General features: G+C 39.9%; 2 long non-coding RNA genes across 2 annotated transcripts in view; one reads left to right on the forward strand and one right to left on the reverse strand.

Annotated features, from left to right (window-relative positions):
• Positions 1–622: 622 nt before the first annotated feature.
• LOC132346205 (uncharacterized) lies at positions 623–17933 on the reverse strand. Its single transcript, XR_009495974.1, has 2 exons — positions 17604–17933; positions 623–790 (listed from the first exon to the last, which is right to left on the reverse strand). It is a non-coding gene; the product is annotated as an uncharacterized lncRNA (long non-coding RNA).
• The window catches only part of LOC107132757 (uncharacterized), a 254276-nt gene continuing 237018 nt past the window's right edge, over positions 2512–19769 (forward strand). Inside the window, exon 1 of the long non-coding RNA XR_009495973.1 lies at positions 2512–3176. This is a non-coding gene — a long non-coding RNA (uncharacterized lncRNA). The remainder of the gene's footprint in view (positions 3177–19769) is intronic.

A 19769-nucleotide genomic window follows, 5' to 3' on the forward strand; every position in this document is an offset into this window, starting at 1 on the left:
AACAAAGGTTTATTTAAGGCCTATCAAAGGCCAGAGACATCCTAAATCATATAGCTTCTAGTCTTGAGAATAACAGCCCAGCATCTTACTACCTATATGGTTGTTAGCAATCAACAGATTAACTTCTATAGTTTAAACTTTTCAACACTTTTTTCCTGTTTTATTTCATTTTATCTTCAAAATTATTCTGGCCGATGTGCAGTGCAAGAAATTCTAAGTGATTTTTCGCAGGTTTACATCTCTAATTCTGGAAAAGTTAAAGTAAGACTCAGTTGCTTTCAGTCATGGACCAGCATCCCTTTCTCGGGACCACATGGTTTAATCTTTCATACATTCAAATATCTGTGAGTGTATTTCAGTGATCAGTAACAAATTGTTCAGTTTGAAGGGAACCTCTAGCCACAAAGAGCGTTGTTTGTATGGACTACATTCTCACCTGTGAACATCTTACAAAAACTGTTGAGCATCTCCTAAGTGTCATTTCCTAAGGTTATATTTAAGAGTATTTATTTGACGTATATGACCACATAAAAACAGTTCTTTGCATAGGCAGAGATCACTGAGCTTTGGAAATTCAATATGCAAGCAACACAGTCCTATGTCATCAATCTTAAAATCAAACTCAATGCAGATCATCCTTTAATAGAGTTCTTCATCAGAAAGACAAGCCAGTGTTTTCTTGTGCTACTATCAGTGCTGATTATGCCAGAAGTTCTTCCTGTTTTGACATCTTGGTGAAACGCTTGCTGTTTCAATGTTGCAAGTCCCATGGACCAGACTGTTTTCTTTTCTCCAAACAAAAGAGACATTCAAAAGTCACATTCATTTGGCAAAATGTAAACTAGAAATACACGTGTATTTTCAAAACCTACCAAATATGAATAAGTAAACTGCTTTTCCCCCAAAGTCATATTTATATTGCAAGTTTTTCCTTCTGCAAGTTTGTACTAGAAGAATGTTTAACTTCTCTGAAGAAAATGTGGATGTTTACCTGTGGTGCTTATAAAGCTTTGAGAAAGGTACAAGGCGGGAATATAATGAATTATATACTAATTCATTATGTAATGAATATAATGAATTCATTATATTCTATTTCTAATTCATTATATAATGAATATAATGAATTATTTTCTAATTCATTATATAATGAATTATTTTCTAAAAGGAATTTGGCCAAAATATTCATGTATCTTGTGAAAAGAGAGAGAGAGGAAAAAAAAAAAAAAAAGAAAACTGTCTTCTGTGGGTATATCAGCTCATTCTGATATATTTTTAGCCAACTCTTACTTTGTACATATATATTGACATATTGGTCACTGATCATTAATTTATATGACCTTTCAACATTTTGGACATAATTAAACATGGTGTATATCCATTTTACCAGCACCATTTTGATATGCCAAATTCAGAAATTGTGTAATTACCATGTGAATTTATAGCAGCTACAAAAAGTATATTTGCTCACATGCTTAGACCATACACTGATTCAGTAATGCATATACCTCCTTGTTTAAAAGAATTTTTTAAACATTTCTACCATAACTTTCTTTGTTAAAATCTTTTCCTCTTAATTTCCTTCCTTACCTCAAAATTATCTGCTGCAAAGAAAGAAATAAACAGTACAATTAAATAGATAGCCAATGGGGAATTTGCTGTATGATTCAGGGAACTCAAACGGGTTCTGTATCAACCTAGAGGGGTGGAATGGGGAGGGAAATAAAATAGTACAATTAATGCTATCCTGATGTTTGGGAGAAATTACTATGGAAAATTGTAAGCAACCAAAAAGCACATTTCTGAGTCTTAGAAAGTCTGAGAAACTGAACACAACAGATAGTAATACAACAAATAATATTTATAATGAAGGTTTTTTCCCCGAAAGCTACTAGGGTGATGAACATTTTTATAGACAGGCTTCTTAAAAACTGTTCAAACCAGACTCCAGGAAGATAAATTTCACCACCTTGAAAATGCTGGCTCCTTAAGTAAAATGTGAATGGGAAAACTAGCTGCAGACTCTAAGCACTAAGACATTTGGATATATTTTAGCAATATGGAATAAAAGATTCAAGTTTAACTTTCTTTAAAAAAAAAACAAAAGAATCATTACTTGAGATAGTATAGGGGCTAGAAAATAAGAGCTATCAAAGTTATTACTATTTGAACCATGGAAGCTTCTGACTGGAGATCGATTTCTGAGAAGCCACATCTCCAGCCAGAGTCCTGGACGTTAAAAGGGAGTTCATGCTAACACATAATTAAGTACCCACAGTTTAGATAAGATATCTCCAAAGGGCAATTGAACTGCCCTCCAGGTTTTGAAATTTGTAGTTACTCAGTAAGGTCATTGTTTAGCATAAAAGAAGTGACATTCTTTTTTTTTTTTTTTTAATTTATTTTAGGCAATGGCACCCTACTCCAGTACTCTTGCCTAGAAAATCCCATGGACAGAGGAGCCTGGTAGGCTGCAGTCCATGGGGTCTCGAAGAGTCGGATACGACTGAGCGACTTCACTTTCACTTTTCACTTTCCTGCATTGGAGAAGGCAATGGCAACCCACTCCAGTGTTCTTGCCTGGAGAATCCCAGGGACGGGGGAGCCTGGTGGGCTGCCGTCTCTGGGATCGCACAGAGTCGGACATGACTGAAGCGACTTAACAGCAGCATTTTAACTGGAGGCTAATTACTTTACAATATTGTGATGGTTTTTGCCATACATTCACATGAATCAGCCATGGGTGTACATGTGTTCTTCCTATCAGAAAGTCATTTTACAGTATTAAAACAGAAAAAAAATAATGGCACCTGAGATAATTCGTCCCACAACCACTCCCTAGTTTCCATTAAGATTCTGAAGTTATTTATTTTGCTCTCCATTGGCACTAATTTGGCAACCTTACTCTCTCCATCTACTCAATGTGCGATCTCTGTGAGCAGTAATTCAACATACTTGCACTGACCAGAAATATGTGACTTTGCTGTGTGTTAAAAATAGATTCCCCTTGTGAGCACTTGTGACTTGTCTAGTTTACTCTAGTTTCCGACTCCTGACATGTCTTGGAACATTACCTCTGTCCTTCATTGGATTACAGGACCTATTGAGAAAGTCAGCGGTCACGGGCATGTACATGACACAGGCACTTTGAACTCTGGAGCAACGGATACTCCTGCAAGGTTAGTCCATTTCATGACCAAAGTAACACATCTATATTTTTAGTTCATTGTTTAAAAAATAAAATGAATAATCATAAAAATATAAGAATAGTCATATTTCATTTTAAACTTTCCTGTAACATTATAATTCTGTATTATTGTACACTGCAGTGTTTTCTATTTTGTATGTTATAACCCTAGAAGAAGTGAGATGCCTTTTAAATGCCTTTTAAATATTTCTGACATGAAAAATAATTACCCTTTGCATATTGGGTATGTCATTATTTTGAGTCACACCTTCTTCATAAATCAAAGAAATTGAATTATCATGACTAATTCTTAATCCACTTTGTGTCTAAAGATAGCAAACATTTGGAACAAAAAATTGAAAAACAAGCTAATTATTTAGATATTTTATCTACATGATATTAAACAGCCAGATGTCTGGTTAAACTTCTTGTGTTTAATAGAGCACAATGGAAATTTTAGTTGTCTTCTAAATTTAATTAACGATCAATTTGATCAAAACATTTACTCTGGAACTTGCATTATTGATTTTGAATGTCTGTATTGATCAAATTAACCAGAGGCTTTGCAAAATGCACTTTAAGCTGCAGTAAAACCTGGGTAGTCTGAGCCTTCGTCTCCTCTTAAATCCCCGTGCAGTGAGCAATCCCTGGATTTCAAGTGTGTGTGTGTGTGTTGCAGAGGGGGTTTGGTAACAATAGCACAGTGGGATGTGAACCTGTGGGTATACACATGTACTTGTATCTCCCCTAATTTTTTCTCTAGATGTTGATTCTTTCACACATCTGTTCTCATTCCCTATTCATTAATACAGATAAATGGCTATTGAATCAATCTAGTGCTATCGGCTGTTATTAACCTTTTGTAAATCCTTTAGGTCTGATCACTATGGTTACCTAAAAACCTGGCAAATAACCTAGATTAAATAACCTAAATAAGTTCTGTGTGTCTAGTAAAAGTTCTTTATTTAGGAAGATAACGTTTTCATTTGGAATATGCTAAGCTTTAAACTTTTAATAAGCTTTTAATAACTGTCAATGCCATTATGAAATAGATTCCAATTTTATGATCATCTGTTGACTCATTTTTCTGAAGCCCTGATTATGTACGATTAATGAGGGTTTTGTTTTTCTTTTTGTCGATTTAACTTTTCTCTAGTTTATTTTTGAATGCTTCTGGGAATACTTCAGAAGTTTCCAGCACTGTTCTGTTTTCAAATCAAATAATTTATGAAGTATAATCAGCTTTAGATTTCAAATTGTGCTTTCATACACAAGCCATAAAATTTGAAATATTACTTTTAATTGTATGAGGATGTTATGTTACTACTTATTCAAATTTTATAGTAGTAAGTTTTTCAATAAAAACTTTTATCCTTATTATTTTCTTAGGACATTTAACTATAGTGACTATATAGCTCACATTTTTAAAAGTATGTGGTCTTAAAATATGAATATGCTTATGAGGAAAAAGGGACAGTGTATTTTAAATCTGTTTAGTTCTTCAGTGATCTAAAATGTAAATGTACTTCAACAATCTAAAATGGTCATCCTTCTACCATACAAGATTCTAATTATGCCTTCAGTTCATTTTTCTCTGATAGCTATATATCGTATCATCTGTTGGCCATTGTGAAGTTATTGCAAAAATGAAATATAGGGGACTCAGAAGTTCAATATTCACAAACCCATAGAGATATCACCATACTCTCCCATTTAAAGGCTCTTGTACACCTAGTTGAAGCACTGACCACAAATATCAGGTCTGAAAAATTGAAATGTTATTCTCCCAAAGCCTGTGGGAAAATGTGGTATCTCACTAAAGAGCACAGTAGTCTTCTTAAATACAGGGATCCCCAGTTTTAGTCTCTTGCTGTGACTTTATAGCTATCCATAAGGTTCTGTTCATCTTTGGCCTTCGTCTAATTTGCTCTCATTTGGGGCTAATTCCTCTTTGTTTTCTTAAATCCAGTTTTGGCTAATAAATACCTACAACATATTTTACTGTATATAATAGCACTGAGAAATTGAACTTTGAGTACAACTAAGTAGAAAATATCAAATATGATATCATTATAGCATAAGTTGGTTCAGCATCTGTGTCAGATTATGTTATTCAAACATATGAAACAATCAAATTTCTGACTTGATCATCCTCTGCAGACAGTTCTTGTCAGTTGAAGTCTGTTTTTTGTTACTGCTCTGTCAGTGGATCATCCCCATAATTACAAAAATTCTGTTGAATTCCCAGAGGTTTCCTATGTTTCGTATTTGTTACATTATTTGAGAATAAGATATTACATATTGTTGTTCAGCAACTCAGTCATGTCTGACTCTTTGTGACCCCATGGACTGCAGCATGCCAGGCTTCCTTGTCCTTCATCATCTCCTGGAGCTTGCTCAAACTCATGTCCATTGAGTTGGTGATGCCATCCAACCATCTCTTCCTCTGTCATCCCCTTCTCCTCCTGCCTTCAATCTTTCACAGCATCAGGGTCTTTTATAATTAGTCAGTTCTTTGCATCAGGTGGCCAAAGTATTAGAACTTCAGCTTCAGCATCAGTCCCTCCAATGAACATTCAGGACTGATTTCCTTCAGGATTGACTAGTTGGATCTCCTTGCAGTCCAAGGAACTCTCAAGAGTCTTCTCCAACGCCACAGTTCAAAAACATGATTTCTTCAGTGCTCAGCCTCCTTTATGGTCCAAGTATCACATCCATATATGACTACTGGAAAAACCATAGCTTTGACTAGACAGACCTTTGTTGGCAAAGTAATGTCTCTGCTATTTAATATGCTGTCTAAATTTCTTATAGCTTTTCTTCCAAGGAGCAAGCATCTTTTAATTTCATAGTTGCAGTCAACATGTCCAGTGATTTTGGAGTGCAAGAAAATAAAGTCTGTCACTGTTTGCATTGCTTCCCCATCTATTTGCCATGAAGTGATGGGACCAGATGCAATTATCTTCATTTTTTTGAATATTCAGTTTTAAGCCAGCTTTTTCACTCTCCTCTTTCACTTTCATCAAGAGGCTCATCAGTTCCTTTTCACTGTGTGCCATAAGGGTGGTGTCATGTGCATATCTCAGGTTATTGATATTTCTCCCGCTAATCTTAATTCCAGCTTGTTCTTCATGCAGCCCAGGATTTTGTTTGATGTACTCTGTATATAAGTTAAATAAGCAGAGTGACAATATACAGCCTTGACGTATTCCTTTTCTCAGTTTTGATCCAGTCTGTTGTTCCATGTCTGGTTCTAACTGTTGCTTCTTGACCTGCATACAAGTTTCTCAGGAAGTAGGTAAGGTGGTCTGGTATTTTCATATCTTTAAGAATTTTCCACAGTTTATTGTGATCCACACAGTCAAAGGCTTTAATGTAGTCAATGAAGCAGAAGTAGATGTTTTTCTGGAATTCTTTTGCTTTTTCTATAATCCAACAAATGTTGGCAATTTGACATCTGGTTCCTCTGCCTTTCCTAAATCCAGCTTGAACATCTAGAAGTTCTCGGTTCACATACTATTGAAGCCTAGCTTAGAGAATTTTGAGCATTACTTTGCTAGCATGTGAAATGAGCGCAATTGTGCAGTAGTTTGAACATTCTTTGGCATTGCCCTTCTTTGGGACTATAATGAAAACTGACCTTTTCCAGTCCTGTGAACACTGCTGAGTTTTCCAAATTTGCTGGCATATTGAGTGCAGCACTTTCACAGCATCATCTTTTAGGATTTGAAATAGCTCAACTGGAATTCCATCACCACCACTAGCTTTGTTCGTAGTAATGCTTCCTAAGGCCCACTTGACTTTTCACTCCAAGATGTCTGGCTCTAGGTGAGTAACCACACCATCGTGGTTATCTGGGTCATTAAGATCATTTTTCTTACAGTTCTTCAATGTATTCTTGCCACCTCTTCTTAATATCTTCTGCTTCTGTTAAGTCCATACCATTTCTGTCCTTTATTGTGCCCATCTTTGCATGAAATGTTCCCTTGGTATCTCTAATTTTCTTGAAGAGACCTCTAGTCTTTCCAATTCTATTGTTTTCCTCTATTTCTTTGCATTGTTCACTTAGGATATTATATATAATAAAAGGAAAAAGAAAGAATGAAAGAGAGAGGAAGAAACAAAAAGAAATGGCTGCTCTTACAACAGAACTTCACAAAGCATTTTCAATCTGGATTTAGGTAATAGGTCAAATTCTAGTCCAAAAATAGCCAGTTCATTTTGTTTTTAATAAATTTTAATTCAAAGCATCTTGGCCCTAGGGAGAAATGGCATTTGTTCCAAAGGTCCAGAGATCCTGGAGATCAGCTGTCTGTGTTCCTTTAACCTTACGGCAAGGCTGCCTTAGTTAATGTCACATCTTCCTTATTATTCATTCCTTGGGAAAAGTCAGTGGCTGATATGGAAATAGCCAAGTGCTTTATTCTAAAATGAAGTGATTTAATCAGGAGGTTGAGGGTCAGATGCAGGAACCCTGGGGATGGATATTTTTCCTTGTTCTCAACACAGATTTTTTTTTTTTTAAATGAGAACTCTCAAAAACAATTAGTCCCTTCAAAAGCAGCCCGTGCTTCATTTGATGTGGCCATGAGCTTCCCTGATGGTTCAGCAGGAAAGAATCAGCCAGCAATGCAGGAAATGTGGGTTTGATCCCTGGGTTGGGAAGATCCTCTGAAGAAAGAAATGACAACCCACTCCAGTATTCTTGCCTGGGAAATCCCACAGACAGGGAAGCCTGACAGGCTGCAGTCCATGGCAGTTGCAAGAGTCAGATATGACTTAGCAACTAGAAGTACCACTGACCACCTTGGTAAACTCTATCCAAGGCTGAACCTCAGAGGGTGCAAGGAGGAGTAAAAGAGTTAACATAAATTCCTGTTGAGGAATTATAGGGGCCTAGAAAGATATGACACCCGCAGCACATATACATTTATGTCATAGATTTGGAGAAATCTATGACAATCCCCCAGTGCTGAGCTGGAAACAAATAAATGTGAGAGTATAATGGCAGGCCAAACTGGAAGGGTAGACTGGGCAACATGAGATGAGATGAGAAAATGCATGATGATGTTTCTCAGAGCATGCCTGGTACTTTGCAGACTAACTCTTCCACAGGAGCTGGATAGGACCTAATGCTTAGGAGCAGAAGCCTGTGATGGCAGAGGGAGGGGCCAGGAGACTTGTGGTGCTCTCCTGGGCATCAGGCCCTGGGAGGTTCAGATGATGCTCCCAGTCTCTGGCTTCAGGGAATTCTCTCTCAGGACATCTACCTTGAGGCCCAGTTAAATGTATCTGATTCCAACTGTCTCCTGGACTCCTAAACAGGTATATCCATCCTCCAGCTGGTTGCTGGTGAGGGGTGACCCCATGTACAAAATCTGCTTGTACATCTGGAACTGCTGGGTTAGAGACGGGGACTGTTAGACCCTGGGACTAAGTTTTGTTGTTGTTGTTCAGTCGCTCAGTCATGTCTGACTCTCTGCAACCACACAGACTGTAGCATACCAGGATCATCTGTCCTCCACTCCCTCCCAGAGTTTTCTCAAATTCATGTCTATTGAGTCAGTGATGCCACCTAACCATCTCATCCTCTGCCACCCCCTTCTCCTTTTGTCTTCAAAAGGACTAAGTTAACAGTGCCTCTTCAACAGGACTGCCAATGTACTAAACTGGCAGGTTACCTGTGATCTCTGTAACAGGAAGGATCTCCAAAGTTAGGGAAGAGATGTTTCAAGGATGGAAACATCTTCCTTATTAAAACACAACATGAAACCCTTGAATTAAGTTCTGAGCCAAGAAGAAATCTCAAGAACAGCCAGCTGGCAGAAGCTGGTTCTAGCAGCAGCCTCTGACCCATTTACCTAAACACTGTCTTTCTGTTCAATCTGTCACTTTGATTTCCTCTGTCATCACCAATTCTGTGACCTGACAGCTTCTCTTTAAATTGTTGGCCTGCGTATAACTACACCCTTTCTTTCCTTCATTCTTCTGGTACAATAGAGACATGTAGCTTTTTCAAAATTAATGTGATTCAGTACTAAACTAAAATTAAAAGTCAAGATGCTTCACATAAAATCACATTTCCAAACTCCAAGCTCTTGATCCTAGGATGATGTGAACCAGCCCCCAAATGCTGTGCAATTTTCTTCTCTGGGTCCTCCTCCCACCACCCCATCCTATGTGTTAATCAGAGTGTTTTAGCTGCCATATTTTTTTTTCCTGATTTTTCTAATGTGGTACATGTTCAAACAATAGGCTGAAATAGATAAGAAGAAGGAGTGATTGATTCCAACAAAGGTGGTAAAGAAAGGGCTCTCTGTAGAGAAAATAATTAAGTCAAGAATTAAAGGATAAGCAATGGCTAGCCATGAGAAGTTGGGGAATGAGTGTTCCTGGCAGCTGGAATGGCTTATACACAGGCAGCAAGAATCTGGTGTCCTGGAGGTACAGACACAAGTTATGGAGGGCCAGAATATATTGAGGAAGAAGAGAGGTCATAAGATAAGGCTGGAGAAGGTCAAGGGCTCTATCACGTCAAGGCCACGGTGAATAGTTTGAACTTTGCTATGAAGGCAAGAAGCCACTGAAGGGGTTGTGCAGGGGAGTTATATATGTTCTGGTTTATCTTTTGAGAGTCTCCTCACTGCTCTATGGAATAGGGAATCAAAGAAGTAAATATAGAAAAAGGAAAGCCAACTAATAGGCTGCTGCATAGATCTGGGCAAATGGTGATGCTAGTTTCAACAATTGCTCTCAAACTATGGGTCACGCAATCATTTTGGTGGTGTTGAACAGCAATATCAGTGAAATAGAACAATGTGCAATAGAAAATATCAGAGGCCATCTTATCACTTCACGATATTTTCTCTCAGTTTCTTATGCATATTCCTATAGATGCACAAGTAGTGGATTGTACCATGAAGTGGGTTTATCACTATGAATGGTGATCTAAGGGGCTTCTATGGTGGCCCAGTGGTAAAGAATCCACTTGCAATGCAAGAGACATGGTTTCAATTCCTGGGTTGAGAAGATCCCCTGGGGAAGGAAATGGTAGCCCACTCCAGTACTCTTGCCTGGATATTTCTATGGACAGAGGAGCCCTGTGAGCTACAGACCATGGGGCTGCAAAAGAGTCAGACACTACTTAATGACTAAACAACAATAGTGATCCAAGAAACCCCTGGTCAATACCAAGATGGTGACAGTTCAGTTCAGTTCAGTCACTCAGTTGTATCTGACTCTTTGCAATGCCATGAATTGCAGCACACCAGGCCTCCCTGTCCATCACCAACTCCCAGAGTTCACTCAAACTCACGTCACTTGAGGTGATGCCATCCAGCCATCTCATCCTCTGTTGTCCCCTTCTCCTCCTGCCTGCAACCCCTCTCAGCATCAGAGTCTTTTCCAATGAGTCAACTCTTTGCATGAGGTGGCCAAAGTACTGGAGTTTCAGCTTTAGCATCATTCCTTCCAAAGAACACCCAGGACTGATCTCCTTTAGAATGGACTGGTTGGATCTCCTTGCAGTCCAAGGGACTAGTAGATGCAGCCAAAAGAGGAGTCTTCATCGTAAAAATGTCCTCAAATATATAGAGATGGAAGAGATCAACTTAGAAAGGACAGAAAGAGACAGGAGAGCATTCTGTTACATATTTTAAGTATTGCATCCCTATGGGCTTCCCAGGTGGCTCAGTGGTAAAGAATCCACCTGCCAATGCAGGAGACAGAGGTTCAATCCCTGGGTCAGAAAGATCCCCTGGAGCAGGAAATGGCAACTCACTCCAGGATTCTTGCCTGGGGAATCCCGTAGACAGAGGAGCCTGGTGGGCTACAGTCCACAGTGTTGCAAAGAGTCAGGCATGACTTAGCGACTAAACAACAACAACATTGCATTCCTTTATTTATATTCCATTCTTCAAGAAATTATTTATAGTAGCTTGTACAGAATGATAATTTAATAGGATTGTATCATAGATATAGGAAAATGACAGATAACCAGCCATTTTTTAAAAGACTTCTTTTAAGAAGAATTAGAGCATAACCTAATGGTCACCAGTAGGTCTTTCTCTTACCTTTCAGCTAGGCATTGCTTTTCTATATCATCGATGGATCTCTCCATTGAAGGATCACCATTGATGGCATTTATAAATGGGTTCAGAATAGCTACCAAAAAAGTAGCATGAAGGGAAGGAAATATTAAATTCTGTGTCTATTTAGTCTTCATTTCTTCTGAGACTTTCTTTGCTCTTCTGAGGTGATGATACTAGTTTTGTTGAGCTTCTTGACAATGCAATCTGACCTTCATTTGGTTTAATGTACAAAAGTCACCACCCTACAACTAAATATTCAAAAACTTGCATTATCACCTTGTATTTAGTCACTCAGTCATGTCCGACTTTTTACGACCTCATGAACTGTAGCCTGCCAGGCTTCTCTGTCCATGGGGATTCTCCAGGCAGGAATACTGAAGCAGGTTGCCATGCCCTCCTCCAGGTTGCCAGGCCCTCCTCCACTTCACCATAGTGAGTGATAAAAAATGTATTGTGCCTTGGGTCAAATGACATGTTTATGTTTCATTTTGCCTAATATAGGATATAATGACCTCTCTTAGAGAAGGTCATCTAAACGAGTCTCTCTATCCATATCTGCTTGAGCAGCTTGAATTTAATCTGCTCTTTGGGGTAGTCTCTGACCTGATGAGAAATAGATTTATAATAAATTATCATTGAAATTCAGAAGCTTGCCTTGGAAAGAAAGGGTACATGCCATGGGCAATTAGCAAATGCAGAAATCCTTTAATTATAAATCATGCCCTTGCCTGAGGAACTTTGCTGTACTGTGCTGACGAGAGGCAGAATCTAATAGTGAGCCTTTTCATTTTACATGCACACATACACACACCCACAATCTAGGAACATGTTAAGACCCATATGTTCCAACGACCTACTTACAAATTGCTAGATGAGAGCAGCTTTAACTCCCTACTTCCTCTGCCATAGCAAGCTTACTATTCCATCACCTTTCTTCTTCCTGGGATCCTCTGCATCAGTTGTGAAAATCTGCCTCTCTCCCCTCCTTCTATCAGACGCTTGTCATGGCTTTGGGGTAGGGGACAACCAAAGACTGTAGTAGTATTCTAATAGTAGACTCTTAAAGAATTTGTAGTCAAAGGAATGAGTCTCTAATTGTAGGAAATTAACTTCCACTGGGAACTTGACAAGTTGCTACTTGGGATGCCTGCCCTGTTGCTTCTCAAACTGGACCACCCAGGTAACTAACTGCATGTGCTGAATGTCCATACATTTTGATAAAGCCACCCAGAGAGCCTCTCCCAGCCCTACTAGTTGTGCTGCCGACTCTGCTATAAAGCCATTCCTATGCCAGACGAACCACAGAATTTCAGAAAATAAGGCACTTGAGAACAAGGTAGCATCATCATTTTCAATCTGGTTTTTCATTCTCAGACCTTATAATGTTGGCCTTTTCTGCAGGATTTCAGTTTGGTTTGTATTATTCACTGAGGAAGTCTGGTGCCTTTAACAGTCTTCCTTTTAGCATAGATAAGAACAGCAGACTAACAGTTCTTTGAGTAAGTAGGATTAATTATCAGGAAGCTGTTGATAGTTCATTGCTGACCTGTAAAAACCTAGTAAGAATGAGGTCGACTAAATAATGGACTCATTTAAAGTTTGGGTCATATAAGACGTCACTAAGGATCACATCATTTCAGCAAAGAAAATATTACAGAGAACTCTCCTCTTAAAAGAAAATAGTTTTTCTGCTGGAGAGCTTCCAAACCACACCATTGCAAAACCTAAACACTTCAAACCATGCAAGCTAATGTTTAACTGTCTGGTTCTCGTTGTCTTGAAAACCCTTTCTCCCTTGATAACTGATTTCTGCTGAAATCCAGGTGTCATTTAGCTTTTATTTTCAATTATGTTCCTTATACTAAGTGAACATACTTTCATTGCCTAGGGTTATTTTTTTTTTTTTTTTTTGTATCCTGCATAGTGTAGAGCATATTCTGCCCTGCCCTCTGTGATTGGGAAAAGTAGTAATAAGCATTTTATGGAAGTTAGGGAAAAATAATAAAAAGCAGGGCTGGATCAAGGCATGATTGTGAAATGCCTGAAATTTTTTAAGCCCTTGTCTCCTAATTTACAATTTAAGCCTTTTTGTGTCTTAATTTCTGTGGAATCTTCTTCAGCCAGTATTTGGTGGCCCTTCTAAGCATCTTCTGTTGGAGGGTGGACTGAGATCAGACATGATATAGTGCACAAAATAAGGCCTGATACATAGTAGATATTCAAAAATTGCTAAGTCTGCATCTCCTAAGCCTCATGACTAAGGGATACTTAATACTGTCATACGATGAAACTGATTTTAAGAACATTTGCTTGAAAACTAAAAAGCTCTCTGAACCCAAAGGAATGTGCCTATAATTCTGAAATTTTAGGCCTTGTAGGAGGTAGAGAAGAGACATGATAGCAGGTGGGGGAAGGCTCTGAAGTGATGACAGCTGCTTGTTCATTAGATTGGCCTTGCTGGAAAAAAAAAAAGTCATAGTGTAGGTAAGGCATGGGGGCCAGGCAGAGTGTGGGGCCAGATCACTCACACCAGAGGCAGAGAGCCTCTGTCCCAGGTCAGTTCCAAGACCTCTCCCCTGGCAGCCCATAGGTCTGGATTCTTTTACCTTTCTTCTGCCATCAATCATTCATGAAGGGTCTGATTAGTTAGTGCATGTTTAAAGGTCACAATGACAGAGGCAGATACAGGATCTCTGAGAGCTGAAGTTTATACACTTACAGGAGCCCTTTTCCATGTAATAGAAAGAGCGTAAAATAATAAATACAAATGTGACTAGTCAGAATAATAAAAATAAATCACCACAAATTGTACACTTAAAAAGCCAACAAGGGACTTCCCTGGTGGTCCAGTGGTAGAGAATCTGCCTGCCAATTCAGAGGACATGGGTTCAATCCCTGGTCCAGGAAGATCCCACATGTTGTGGGTCAACTTAGCCTGTGCAACACAAATACTGAAGCCCATGAACCTGAAGACTGTGCTCCACAACAAAAGAAGCCACCACAATGAGAAGCCCATGTGCTGCAACTAGAGAGAAGCCCCTGCTCACTGCAGCTAGAGAAAGCCCTCATACAGCAACAAAAACCCAGTGCATCCAAAATAAAATAACTTTTTTTTAAAAAAAATGACAAACATCACTAAATAAAATCCATAAACAAGTAAAATCTGTAAAAATAATGTTTTAATTGCCTTACTGATACACCCTATAGTATATTGGTATTTTTATTGGTTTTCTTTTTCTTTTTTTTGTTGCCTACTATGATTGCTCCCTCATGAATCTCCTGATAAGAGAGAACTTCTGAGTTAACCACATCCATGAGACCCGAAACCTTTGTCTATAGTTTTTCACATAGGATAATTTGAAGAACTTTCCCTAAATGGGCTTCTGGCACTGAACATTTCAAACCTTGTTTATTCTCTATATCACATAATTGTGGAACTGGAAGGACACACTCAGATCACATTTCAATCTCTAACCCAGTGTCTTCATTCCATGACCACAAATGAGTGGGCAGTGAGAGCATTTCAGCCAGTGTTCCTGGGTGAGAACAGGTAGCAGAACTTAGCTATACCTAGAAGTGACTGCAACCCACGTACATATATCCCACCCAACCCAGACTTGGACTTCCCTGATAGCTCAGTTGGTAAAGAATCCTCCTGCAATGCAGGAGACCCTGGTTTGATTCTCAGGTCGGGAAGATCTGCTGGAGAAGGGAAAGGCTACCCACTCCAGTATTGTGGCCTGGAGTATTCCATGGACTATACAGCCCATGGAGTCACAAAGAGTAGGACACGACTGAGTGACACTCACTTTCACTTTCAACCCAAACTAAAAGGATCCTAATTTCAGTTTGCCATTAGCCAAATACCCAAAATGTCCACAGTCAATCTGATACCACCCAACATGAAGGGTTGTGAAGAGGAATTCCATATGAAAGACAGAACAGCCTTAACTGATGTGGTTAAAGTGTTCTACATTTTTCAAATTTTACAAAAACATTACCATCTTACTACCTGCATGCATGCTCGGTTGTGTCCAACTCTTTGCAACCCCATGGACTGTAGCCTGCCAGGCTCCTCTGTCCATGGGATTTTCCAGGCAAGGATACGGGAATGGGTTACCATTTCCTATTCCAGGGGATCTTCCCGATCCAGAAATCAAACCTGCATCTCCTTCGTCTCCTGCATTGGCAGGCAGATTCTTTTACCACCGTGTACCACCTGTGATGCCTTAGCAAATCCCAGAAGGTTTAAATTTCTGGGACTTCACAAAGGGAATATCCCAACACAGAATTCTGAAAAAGAAAGAGAAGTTCTATCCTTCCCGAACCTGTAAGAAGAGCTCTTTCATGCTAAAGTACTCAGTAACCTGCTTTCCCAGTGGCTCAGTGGTAAAGAATCCACCTGGATTGCAGGAGATGCAGAAATCACGGGTTCAATCCCTGGGTCAGGAAGATCCCCGGAGGAGGAAATGGCACTCCACACTAGTACTTGCCTGGGAAATCCCATGGACAGAGGAGCCCGGTAGATTACAGTCCAGGGGGTCACAAAGAGTAGAACACAACTGAATGACTGAATACCCACATATGCACTCAGTAACCTAGAAAGACTTATGTAAATGTCATAAATATTGTATCAGTATCATTATTAAAGTCATTTGTGCCCAGCATAAGGCAATCTCAGAGACAGAAATCATGATACCTGGCTCCCTGAGGAATTGAGGGGGGCTTTTCCTGAACCATGTAGCTGGTTCTCTCCAGCCCCTCCTTCAGCACTGCTCAAGGCAACCTGAAGAAGCAACTTAGGTTATGTTAAGAAATGTTTTAATCTAATTTAGTCATTTTAATTGTCTGATTCTTTAAATCCTACCTCTACCCTGCCACCAAGAAGCTATGTGAGCTTGGACAAATTAGTTCACCTCCCTAAGCCTGAGATTTCTCATCTCTAAAATGACAGTAATAATACTTTCCTTGCAGAATTGTGAAAAGGATTAGATGGACAGCACATGTAGACTACTTGGCACCCAGCAGATCGATTGTACTTATTGGCCACATCGCAAGTATAACTATAAGGGAAGAACAGAGGGGAATATGAGACAGCTGGGGTCCAGGGCCTCCATATGCACCCCACATGGCATGGAAGGAAGGTAGAACTCTAGAAATACTAGGGAGTGATGCTTTCAGTTTCAGCATCTCTACTTTGCCTCGGGACCCAGTAGCAACACAGTGAAAGTGACCATGCCAACATAACAACAACAGCACTCTACAAACAGAGTTTGCTAGTAAACATGAGGCTTTTAGGAGGCAACAGTAATTCAGATCGGGTTCAGATCATCCTCACGGATATAGCGTCTGACTCTGAAATTGCATGAAATTTGGGAAATGTTCTTGCCTCAGATGGTTTGGCGTTTGAACGAGAACAGCAGATTTCTCTGATCAGGTGGATGTGCAGAGGGCCCAGCAGGCTGTAGGGGTTCTGTAAAGGTTTTCTGAATCCAACTAAAGTGATCCATTCTGAGAGAGCCTGGACACTGGTGTATGGATGTGGGACAGGCTCTGAGTAGCCTGAGACATCTGCTAATTTTAGGCTGCAGAGCACTGCCCTTAGTGACTGGTCTGAAGCCAGACTACACTGGGACCCAAATCCCAGCTCTAGCCTGTAACATCTTTACAACCTTGGGCAAGCTACTTAAATTTTTTGTATCTCAGGTCCCTTCTTCTAATGTGAGGACAACAAAATATTTCATCAGGTCAGAGTGAGTATTAAATGAGAATTAAATGACATATGGTGACTGCAGCCATGAAATTAATAGATGCTTGCTCAAATGTTAAATGGGAAAGCTGGTAAAGATGTCCAGAGGTCTTTGGTTTTTGTAGATTTGGCACAGAAAGGGAGTGATAATTACAGACATACATTTTAGATTTTCTAGTTGTATTAGTTTCCTGTGGCTGCTGTTTAACTTGGGGTTTGTTTATTTATTTATCTTAAAGAACAGCTTTATTGAGCTATCATTGAGGTACTATGAATTTACACTTTAAAAATATAGTTCAATAGTTTCTAGTGTATTCACTGAGTTGTACAGTCATCTGACTTTATTATTATTATTATCTTTTTTATGGCTCTGCTGGGTCTTTGTTGTGGTACATGGGCTTCTCTAGTTGTGGAGTACAGTCTCAGTGGTTGAGGCACCCAGGCAGAGTTATGGTATGTGGGATCGTAGTTCCCTGATCAGGGATTGAACCCAGGTCCCCTGCATTGGGAGCACAAAGTATTATACACTAGACCACCAAGGAAAGTCCCTAACTTGGAGTTTAAAACAATAGAAATTTACTTTCTCACAGTTCTGGAGGCCAGAAGTCCGAAATCAGTATCCCTGGACCAAAGTCACGATGCTGGCAGACCACACTCCCTCCCTCTGGAGGCTCTCAGGGACAATCTGATTCCTGCTTCTTCCAGCTTCTGGGGGCTGCAGGTACTTCTGGTACTGTGATGTCATCATTCCAATCTCTGCCACACATTGTCTTCTTCTCTGCCAGCTGTTTCACATCTCCATCGCCACTCTCTTTTAAAGACACAGGTGTTGTCATTGAGGACCCTCCTGGATAATACAGAATAATCCAGGATAATTGCCCCATCTAGCTTCCCTGGTCGGAGAAGGCAATGGCACCCCACTCCACTGCCTGGAAAACCCTATGGACGGAGGAGCCTGGTGGGCTGCAGTCCATGGTGTCGCTAAGAGTCAGACACTACTGAGCGACTTCACTTTCACTTTCCACTTTCATGCATTGGAGAAGGAAATGGCAACCCACTCCAGTGTACTTGCCTGGAGAATCCCAAGGACGGCAGAGCCTGGTGGGCTGCCGTCTTCGGGGTGGCATAGAGTCAGACAAGACTAAAGCGACTTAGCAGCAGCAGCAGCAGCTTCCCTGGTGGCTCAAACAGTAAAGAATCCACCTGTAATTCAGGAGATCTGGGTTCAATCCCTGGGTCAGAAATATCCCCTGGAGAAGGGAATAGCAACCCACACCAGTATTCTATGCGACTTTCCAGGTGGCGCTAGTGGTAAAGGACCTGCCTGCCAATGCAGAAGACACGAGTTCGATCCCTGGGTTGGTAAGATCACTGGAGGAGGAAATGGCAACCAACTTCAATATTCTTGCCTGGGGAATCCCATGGACAGAAGAGCCTAGTAGACTACAGTCCATAAGGTTGCAAAGAGTTGGACACGACTAAAGTGACTTACCACAAACTACACAAAACCTTTACCTTAATCATATCTACAAGGTATGTCTACAGGTTCCAGGGATTAGGATCTGATATCTATCGAGTCCATTAGCCTATTAGTCCACTAGTTAACATGAAGAAAACCTAAGATCAATGGCATCTAATCCCATCACTTCATAGCAAATAGATAGGGAAACAATGGAAACAGTGGCTGACTTTATTTTCTTGGGCTCCTAAATCACTGCAGATGGTGACTGCAGCCATGAAATTAAAAGATGCTTGCTCTTTGGAAGGAAAGTTATGACAATCCTACACGGTGTATTAAAAAGCAGAGACATCACTTTGCCGACAAAGGTCTGTCAAGTCAAAGCTATGGTTTTTCCAGTATTCAGGTACATATGTGAGAGGTAGACCATAAAAAAGGCTGAGCACCGAAGAATTGATGCTTTTGAACTGTGGTGTTGGAGAAGACTCTTGAGAGTCCCTTGTACTGCAAGGAGATCAAACCAGTCAATCCTAAAGGCAATCAACTCTGGATATTCATTGGAAGGACTGATGCTAAAGTTCCAATACTTTGGCCACCTGATGCAAAGAGCCAACTCATTGGAAAAGACCTTGATGCTAGGAAAGATTGAAGGCAAAGGAGAAGGGGACGGCAGAGGATGAGATGGTTAGATAGTGTCACTGACTCAATGGACATGAATTTGAACAAACTCCAGGAGATGGTGAAGGACAGGGGTGCCTGGTGAGCTGTAGTCCATGTGATCACAAAGAGTCAGACACGATTTAGCAACTAAACAACAACAACACTTATTAATATGTGATACTAGTAAAATATGGATGAAGATGAAATTATATGAAGAAAAGAAATATAAATATTAGAATACTGTGAACCATAAATATATTACAGGGAAATTAAGAAGAGCCACTACAGGGAAGTGAGAAGGAAAGAGGAACAGCCCAAGTCAACAGTCTGGATAGGGGTGGAGGGAGTATTTTACATTCCAATGATATAGTACTTTCACAAAGGACAGCATTTGGGAAACACTTCAGAGAATCAGAGGAGAGCTGAGAAAGAATCATTGAGTTTATTTTAACTAGAAGGAAAAATACCTAAAAGTTTATCCAATGTGGATTTATTGACATGGGAGTGAGAAAGCCAAACTGCAGTAGACCGAGTACGGAGTCCCTTCCCTCTGCGGTATACTTTGTCCACAGGCACAGGTGGAAAGGAAAATGGTGCAAGCACATAGCTTGGCGAGTCACTCTTCCA

This window comes from Bos taurus, chromosome 9, assembly GCF_002263795.3.
Source record: "Bos taurus isolate L1 Dominette 01449 registration number 42190680 breed Hereford chromosome 9, ARS-UCD2.0, whole genome shotgun sequence".
Lineage (NCBI taxonomy): Eukaryota > Metazoa > Chordata > Mammalia > Artiodactyla > Bovidae > Bos > Bos taurus.